Source organism: Chrysochloris asiatica, unplaced genomic scaffold (assembly GCF_000296735.1).
Source record: "Chrysochloris asiatica unplaced genomic scaffold, ChrAsi1.0 scaffold00052, whole genome shotgun sequence".
Taxonomy (NCBI): Eukaryota; Metazoa; Chordata; class Mammalia; order Afrosoricida; family Chrysochloridae; genus Chrysochloris; species Chrysochloris asiatica.
Window position 1 is genome coordinate 2981593 of NW_006408570.1, and position 8539 is coordinate 2990131.

At 38.8% G+C, this 8539-nt stretch overlaps 1 protein-coding gene across 1 annotated transcript in view; it reads right to left on the minus strand.

Moving 5' to 3' along the window:
* Window positions 1-8336, minus strand: part of ZNF638 (zinc finger protein 638) — a 91889-nt gene extending 83553 nt beyond the window's left edge. Inside the window, exon 1 of the mRNA XM_006862907.1 lies at window positions 8257-8336. The gene's annotated coding sequence lies outside the window, so the exon portion shown is untranslated. The remainder of the gene's footprint in view (window positions 1-8256) is intronic.
* Between the last annotated feature and the right edge of the window lie 203 nt (window positions 8337-8539).

Genomic DNA, 8539 nt, shown 5'->3' on the forward strand with positions numbered 1-8539 from the left:
AAAATGGATTGACAAAGTGGCAGCAGCCTTCACACTTTTATCCTGCCACTTAGAGATCACTTCTAGCTTATAACCAAACCCACTTCTATAAAGTCCCATCCCACAAGAACCTTTTTTGATCATCTCCTATGGATACATTAAACAATTAACCTAACATAATTCAATCAGTGAAGTAATTTACGTACTCTTTCAAATTCATTTCTGAGCCTGTACTTTGAAGGCAGAGTGAAAAAGTGAACACAAAAAGATATGGGGTTGATGGGCAACTTAAGACACTGGCTACCTAAAATGAGAGGGCAATAAAGGTACGAAGTGACTGGCTTACAAGTTTTCAAGAAGGAGTTTAGTTTAAGAGTGTATGGGAAAAGGTAAAGTCCCCCCTGAATCGTTTTAATCTTGTCTAGATGGATGTGGTGAAAAGAGATGGGGTAAGAGCCTTAAGATTCAATAGTGCGTAACTGCTATCTTGACTAATTCCAACTGTCACAGCTGTAAAGGTAGAAGTTTTGTAACAACAGGGTAGTAGTTAATCTTACAGTCCAGAAACAAAGGACCCTAGGACCATCAAGGGAGAAGAGCACAAGTGGAATGAGGGACCCTACCCAGAGAAGCACTGACGCCAGAAATGGAGGCAGAAATGAGGACATGGAGAGAGGGAGCACCTGAGGACTCTAAGACTCATGGAAAGAGAAGGACTGAGTGCTGGTGGCCAGAAGGCAGGCTTGCAGAATGTGCCCTTTGCTTGTTGAAATGATTATACAATCCTGAGTGCATCTCTTCCCAGCGCCCCACCCCCCCCACCAAAAAAACAGAAGGAATGTTGAATGATGATGCAGAGAGATTGTAATCATTGTAATGATACAATGGTGTAAAGCGAATGTTCTCCCATGTAAACTATCAGTCAGTTCACACAAACAAAAAGATACAGGGTTGAATCCCCCAGCTGTGCCACTTAGTAGCCAGTTTACTTACTTACAAAATGAAAAAATACGTATTTCCCTCAAAAGTTTTTAAGATTAATATCATATCAGAAAAGTTCCTAGATCACTGTTATTCTTAGTACTAAAATATAGTGCCAAAATAATTTTTCAACCATACTCAAAAAACATTTCTATATACCAAGAAGTGTTAAAAGTAGTTTACAAATAGAAGTTTCCGTTGGACCTGGTATAGAGGAATGGAAAAAAATGAGCTTGATCATATAAACCTGGGTTTGAATTTTATTGTACTCATTAACCTCATTAACAACCTCATTAACCACCTGCAATATGCAGATGATACAATCTTGCTTGATACAATCTTGCTTGCTAAAAGCGAGGGCTTAAAATACTGATGAAGATCAAAGACCACAGCCTTCAGTATAAATTGCATCTCAATATAAAGAAAACAAAAATCCTCACCACTGGACCAATAAACAACATCTTATCAATGGAGAAAAGATTGTAGTTGTCAAGGACTGCATTCTTCTTGGATCAACTATCAACACTCAAGGAAGCAGCAGTCAAGAATACAAACAATGTATTGCATTAGGCCAATCTGCTGCACAAGACCTTTTTGAAATGTTGAAAACCAAGGACTAAGGTGCGCCTGACACAAGCCAAGGTATTTTCAATAACCTCATATGCATGTGAAAGCTGGACAGTGAATAAGGAAGATGGTAGAAGAATTGATGCATTTGAGTTATGGTGCTGGAGGAGAATATTGAAAGTGCCATGGGCTGCCAAAAGAACCAACAGATCTGTGTTGGAAGAAGTGCAGCCAGAATGCTCCTTGGAGGCCAGGATGGCCAAACTTCATCTCTCATACTTTGCACATATTGTCAGAAGGGACCAATCGCTGGAGAAAGAAACCACCATGTTTGGTAAGGTGCAAGGTCAGAGAAAAATAGGAAGACCTCCAGCAAGATGGATTGGCAAAGTGGCAGCAGCATCAATGGGCTCAAGTGTGGCAACAATTGTGAGGCTAGTCCAGGACCGGGCAGTGTTTCATTCTGTTGTGCATAGGGTAGCTATGAGTCAGTTCCAACTCAATGGCACCTAACAACAGCAACAACACCATTTACTAAAGGTATCTTGAACAGAATGCACAACTTAACTCAATCATATTCCAAATGAGTATCATAACCCACAGAGGGAAAAAAGAATGAATTCACGTAATTTATGAACAGAGTATTTGACTCATATACTTTCAAATTTGGTAGAGCTGGGGAAAAGGAGAACTACAAAGTGGTATCGGTAAACAACTCTGAAACTATTTTAAATATATTTGCAAGGAGGCTTCAAAACTTTTGTGCAAAAATTCCATTATCTTTCAAATTCATTTTCCATAGTTTCTGAAGCCCCCTCGTATATTGAGGAAAATGTTTTGATGATGTTGAGAACCAGGACTCTGATGGATGACATGTATAATATGAAGTAGGAAGATGGAACAAACAGCAAATTATAAACCACTGAAAAAAACCCCAAAAGTTTATAAATTCATCAATCCTTAAGGTGAAGGGAGGGCTCTTGCAGATTTTAAAGTACCATGGGAGAGATGTAGAGGAACTGCTGGAGTCAGAAAATCATTATTTTGCAACTATCATACTAAAGATTGATTCAGGAAAAAATTGTAAGTTGATTATTAAATTAAGGGAAAATTTTTTGATGAGAACATCTGTATAGTATTCAAATGTCCCCTAGAGATTAAAAGGGAAACGGAAACTCAGATATATTGACCATTCTCAATAAGGGGTAAAGGGACATCATGTGCTCCCATTCAGACTTGGTACCTGGAGGAGAGGTTTCTTGCCACAAATGCATAATCTGAATCTAATAAAGAAGACACATAAATTACAAAATGAGAAATGTCCTATTATAAAAAACAACAAAACAGGAAGATGTGGAAACATTCCAAACTAAAGACTAAAAAGACATGAAAATATAATACTGATCCTAGCTAGATCCTGTACTGGAGAGGGGACAAAAATGCTATAAAGGAAATTATCATGATAAAGCTGAAACATGGATGGTGGGTTAAATAAATTTTATCATTGCTAAATTTACTGAAATTAATGTATATTACAGTAATCAAAGATAATATCTTATTCTTAAGAACCATGTGATTATGAAAGAGACATAAAATATGCAATGTGGTAAAAAGCATCAGATCTAAATACAGCTTTAGATTTGATCCTTCTTTTTTTCTGTATCATGTTCACTTGCTAACTATTGACCATTAGTCAACTTGTTATGCAATCCATAATCACCTCATCTTTGGGAAACGTCCACTGATTTGAGATACCCACCCTGCTAGGAGAGATGCCAGTGAATGATTTCATATAAATCTGGTTAACTCCCCTAAGTAAAATCTAGCACTATTATTTTGATTTACTATGCAGGATAGTGTTTTTATGAACATAGATCCAAGATTAAATGTTGTAATTCTAGTCCTGCTGCTTGTTAACAATGCGACCTTGAACAAACTAGTTAACCCAAGTTCTGTCATGTGGAATATAGAGGCAAAAGCAGTTAACAACCTCAGAATGCTATGAGATTGTATTAAAATTGTAACTTAGAAAAAGTAATGGACTGCTAAACCACGAAGCAGTCAGTTCAATTTCTCAAGTCCCTGGAAGATGCGCAGTTTTCAGCTCTCAAGAAAAAGTTGTTGTTGTGAAGTTCCGTAGAGTTGGTTCTGACCCATAGAGACCCTGTACAGGGTTTCCGAGGAGTAGCTGGTGAGCTTGAACTGCCAACCTTGCAGTTCAAATGGTTTTGCAGCCTGACGCATTAACCCACAGCACCACACCAGGACTCCTCAGAAATCCTATACAGGGTAGCTTGAGTCACAATTGATAGAATGGCAGTGACAGGGAGGCTGCTTTCTTCAGTTTAACCCACAGTGGATGGGCAAAAAAAAACAAAAGCTAATATATTAAACAAAATGCTTCATTTAAAAATCACCTAGTATTCCTTTTGCTGAAACTTGTATACTTTCTAGAAATTACAGTATGGCATTAAGAATAAGGATTAATTACTTACTTACAGCTCTCTTCTAGAATTTCCTAAACTGAGATTCAGCAATTATTCAGTCATTTTAAAATTCACAGCAAACTCATGGATTTAAGTGTTGAGGATGAAAAACATTAAAAATATAATGCATTAAAAAGCCAAGTTTTGGGATTGTAATCATTGCAATGTGTGGTGTACCCTTTGGTTATCTGATGTTTTGAGGGGATTGTTAATCATTGCAATGAATCAAAATACAATAGGATGAGTGTGAAGCTGATGTTCTCCCACGTAAACCTCACAATAAAAACTTTAAAAAAAAAAAAAAAAAGCCAAGTTTTTTTTATTTTCTGTATAAACCTTTACTTGGCTTTTCAAAATAGTAGTTTCTTACAATATTGTCATGATTGACATATTTCATTCAGTATAAATTCTCCAGGCTCACCCACAGAAACATTTTTTGATGGCTTCCAGGGAAAAGGGAAAATCACTAAGTACAAAGTTGTTAATGTTGTTGAGTCTGTTATGACTCTCAACATCCCTGTATAGCATTTCCAAGGAATAGCTTGGTGGTTATGAACTGCGGACCTTTTGGTTAGCAGGCCAGTGCTTATCTACAGTGCTATACCAGACTAAAAAGTAGTGGTGGTGGTAGTGTGCCGTGGAGTCAGTTCTGACTCATAACGACCCTGTATTGGGTTTCTGAGGCTGTAAATCTTTATGGAAGCAGAAAGCCTCATCTTTCTCCCATAGAACAAGCTGGTAGTTCCAAACTGCTGACCTTGATGTTAGCAGCCCAACTGGTAACCACTACACTACCAGAGAAGGGAATGGCAATATACAATTAAGGTGGGGGTCAAAAAAAACCCTAAATTTGTTTCGTTTTTTCCCCCACAAATAAATTAGTGGGGAAAAATGTGAAGAATCTATAGACAGATTTAAAAAACATCACCCAATTGCAACATATAAACCTTACTTGAATCTTGACTCCAAAAAATACACTTACAGTACAAAATATGTGTTTATGTACATATATATCAACATACACAATGATTTTTGAATAGTGACTGAAATTACAGAATGAAAATTATGATTTTAGGTATAAGCATGTTTTAAAATATTTGAGAAAAAAACTGATCTACATATTGCCAAAATGATATGATACGGGATTTGCATAAAAATAACAAAAGGTGGGATGAGGGGTAAAGATGAAACAAGACTGACCATTAGCTGTTAATTGGTGGTTAGGTGATAGCTAATAGCTACATGACTTAATCATACAAAGGCTTTTCAAAAAGGGAATGGAAAGATAATGCATTTTTTCCATAAACTTTTGAAGCCCCCCCATCTCATATTTAACTGTTTTTGTATAATTGGTATCTTCCATAATAAAGTTTTGTTTTAATAAAGAAATTCAAAAGAAAGTTGGAAACAGTCACTCATTAATAATAGGGAAATTAAGTCGTTTCATTTTAAAAAGATTGAAAATAAGGAAGGAAAAATGTATAAAAACGGAAAGACTGTAATAATTGATGCATCTTGATATGTAAGAGGTTCAAAGAGTTTAAATACTGCAAAATTTACTTTCTTTCAAGCTATTTTTTATGCTTCTTGAACTTTTTCAATTCCAAACTCTTATTCTTAAGGTTCACTGTTAAAATATTACAGCTGTGTTTTCTGTACTTGTACATTTTCTTCACTTCTTCCCTTCCATTCTCTTCTTCTCTCCCAACACCTATGTTCCTTACATTTTCAACCACAAATTTCTGACTAGACTAATAAAGTTGAAGCAATGAAAGAGTAAATAAGGGTTAGAAACTTGAGGAATATTGGCTTTAATCACAGCCATATTACTTTCAGTTTGGAGGATCTGTAAACCACCACACATTTCAACATTGATTAGCTGTTTCTTTGCAAAACAGCCCAAACTATGTACTTCTACTAGAAACAGTGTTTAAGTAATGTATTTTAACATACATAACACACAAACCAACTACCTCCTAGGGCCTTAGTTTCCTAAGAGCGTTACGCATGTTATATGTGACCTTGTATAGGGTTTCCAAAGACCAGCTGGTGAGCTTGAACCACCAACCTTGCAGTTTAAACAACTTTGCGTTAACCCACAGCATCGAAACAGGACTCGTGTGGGATATATATATTTATTTTTTCAAACCTTGACCATTCAAACCTATGATCATTAAGGCAGAGTGGTAAGAGAACTATTTAAAATTCAAGGGTCTATGTTCTTGCCCAGGCTCTGGCAACTTATGAGCTGAGTTCATTCACATCTGATCACCTAATATATACCAGGCACTGGGGAAGATACAAAGATAAATATAACAATTATATTAAGTAAATAATTACAATACATTTTTTTTATTTTTTTACAATATATTTTTTAAAGTGCTATAAGAAGCATGTATAAAATTTATATAGAAAACGTATGAAAGCTGTATTAGATTATGCTTCAGTTTCAGAATTCTATTTAGTCTACATTTCTTTGAATCTCTTTTAAATTAAGATTTCACTAATTTACAGTGGTACTTTTTATCAAAAAATGGTAATTACTGTAAAATTTCTATTAAAAGCAGCTAATAGAGAACCTACTACATGTGTGTGGCAAGAACCTAGGGGCTCTCCATACACTGTGCCTCACTTAAGTCTCACAATCCAAATCCAGAAGAAAATTATCACTACATTACAAGTAAAAAAACAGAAGTTCAAAAGGCTAGAATAACTTACCCCAAGTCACACACAGAATAAGAGGTATACAGGGATTAGAATCCAGATCTTCTGATTTCAAAGCCTATCCTTCTTTGCACTACACTATTTGTCTCTCATTTTCTTTCTCTACATAAAAACAAAATTTCCAGAGATCACCTTTTTAAGAGTACCCAAAAACAAACGAAAAACTCTGACATCCATTAAGTATAAAGTGAGGACTGACTGCAAGAAAGCTGCCCAAGCATATGTAGCACATTGTACACCACATATTTAAAAACATATATAGTAGAGTAAGGAAAAACAAAATGCATATAAAACGCTATTAATTTTTTTTAAGTACAATGCAACATGGGCCCACGAAGTCTAGCATGTCTAATTATTAACAAAAACTTGATGTGAATGTAAATCATGTGTTTATTTTTCCGTGTAGACTTCCTTAAATTCATCTTTGTTTTGGTAAACTTTTTTCCCAAGGTTATCAATTTTCATCACAATCTATTTGAAACAGCAAATAGAACATTTCTGTAAAATAAGTGAACCCTTTACAAAAGGGTTTAAAAAAAATTTTTTTTTCGCCTCGGGCAAATTTTAAGATTAAGAGAAATTCTCTAGAGACAGTCTTCATTGTCTAGTTCAATTACAGATTTTGTAATAACAAGAGTCACCCTCGTTCGCAATGATCTCCAACAACAAAAAAGCTAACAGTCCCAAACGTCCTCAAGGGTCCCAGTGTGGGGTACACAGGTTCCGTCCCCCACTCCCCGCCCCCGATTACAGAATGGGGCCCAAGCTAGGAATCAACACCAAATCGACACCATCCCCGGATTCACGATTCCTGAGCCGTTTAGAACGAAGTCTCTCAGCCATTTATGCCCTCTGTGTCGCATCCCACTCGGAGGTGACATTTTCTTTGCTTTCACACCGCACACGCAAGCACTGAAAGCCACGAATCTGCAGAAGCCCCCCACCCCCACCCCTCGCGCGAGAATCCCAACCCCCCTTTCCTCAGCCCCAAATACAAACATGCTCTCCTGTCCATGCTCCTTGCACAATAACGTTCAGAGAAAACTTCACGGAGAAGGTCTCTTCCAGCTGCGATGGGAAGGGTCAGCCCCTCCTCGATGCTCCCTCACCACCGCTTCCTCCGGCTGTCAGGCCTAGCGTGGCCTCGGCGGCGCGGCGAAATAAGGGGCCGCCATGGCCTAAGAAAACGCGCTCTTCTGGTCCCGCGGCCCGTGCAACGGCGTCAGGTGGCTCTTCCCGAGGCAGGTTCCCAGCAACGATGCCCAACCGGGCCCTCCCGGGCAGCGTGGGGATTAAGGCAGCGCAACTGCGGGGCAGAAGAGCTCTCCTCCCCATCCCCGGGGCCCCCCAACCTCCTCCCACCCCCGCCGTCTGCCCGCCGCCATTTTGTGAGCAGCCGCTGCGACACAGATACAATAGTCGGCCTGGATCTCACGGGAAAAGCTCAGGAACCCCACGCTATGGGTTCCCGCCTTATAGCCCCTGCTCCCCACAAAACAGAACCCCTACCTAGGGTTACCCGACTAGCAGCCGAATCCCATATGCGCCTCGCAAAGTTCAGCGTTCAGCTTTCAGTCTCGACGCCAAAGAAGCTACCGCCTCCCGTCAGCTTCACGCATGCGCTCCGCTCTAGTCTATACAAGCCGTCTTCTATTCTCCGCGCCTGCGTGCCACCCGCACCGCGCGCTCTCGGAAGCACTGGGAGCTAAGGAGCTTAGGTCCGGAAGGGGGCGCTCCTGCTTGCAGGACGTTCCCAGGCGCCGACTGTAAAACTCCAGCACCAAAAGCAATGCAGTGTCTCT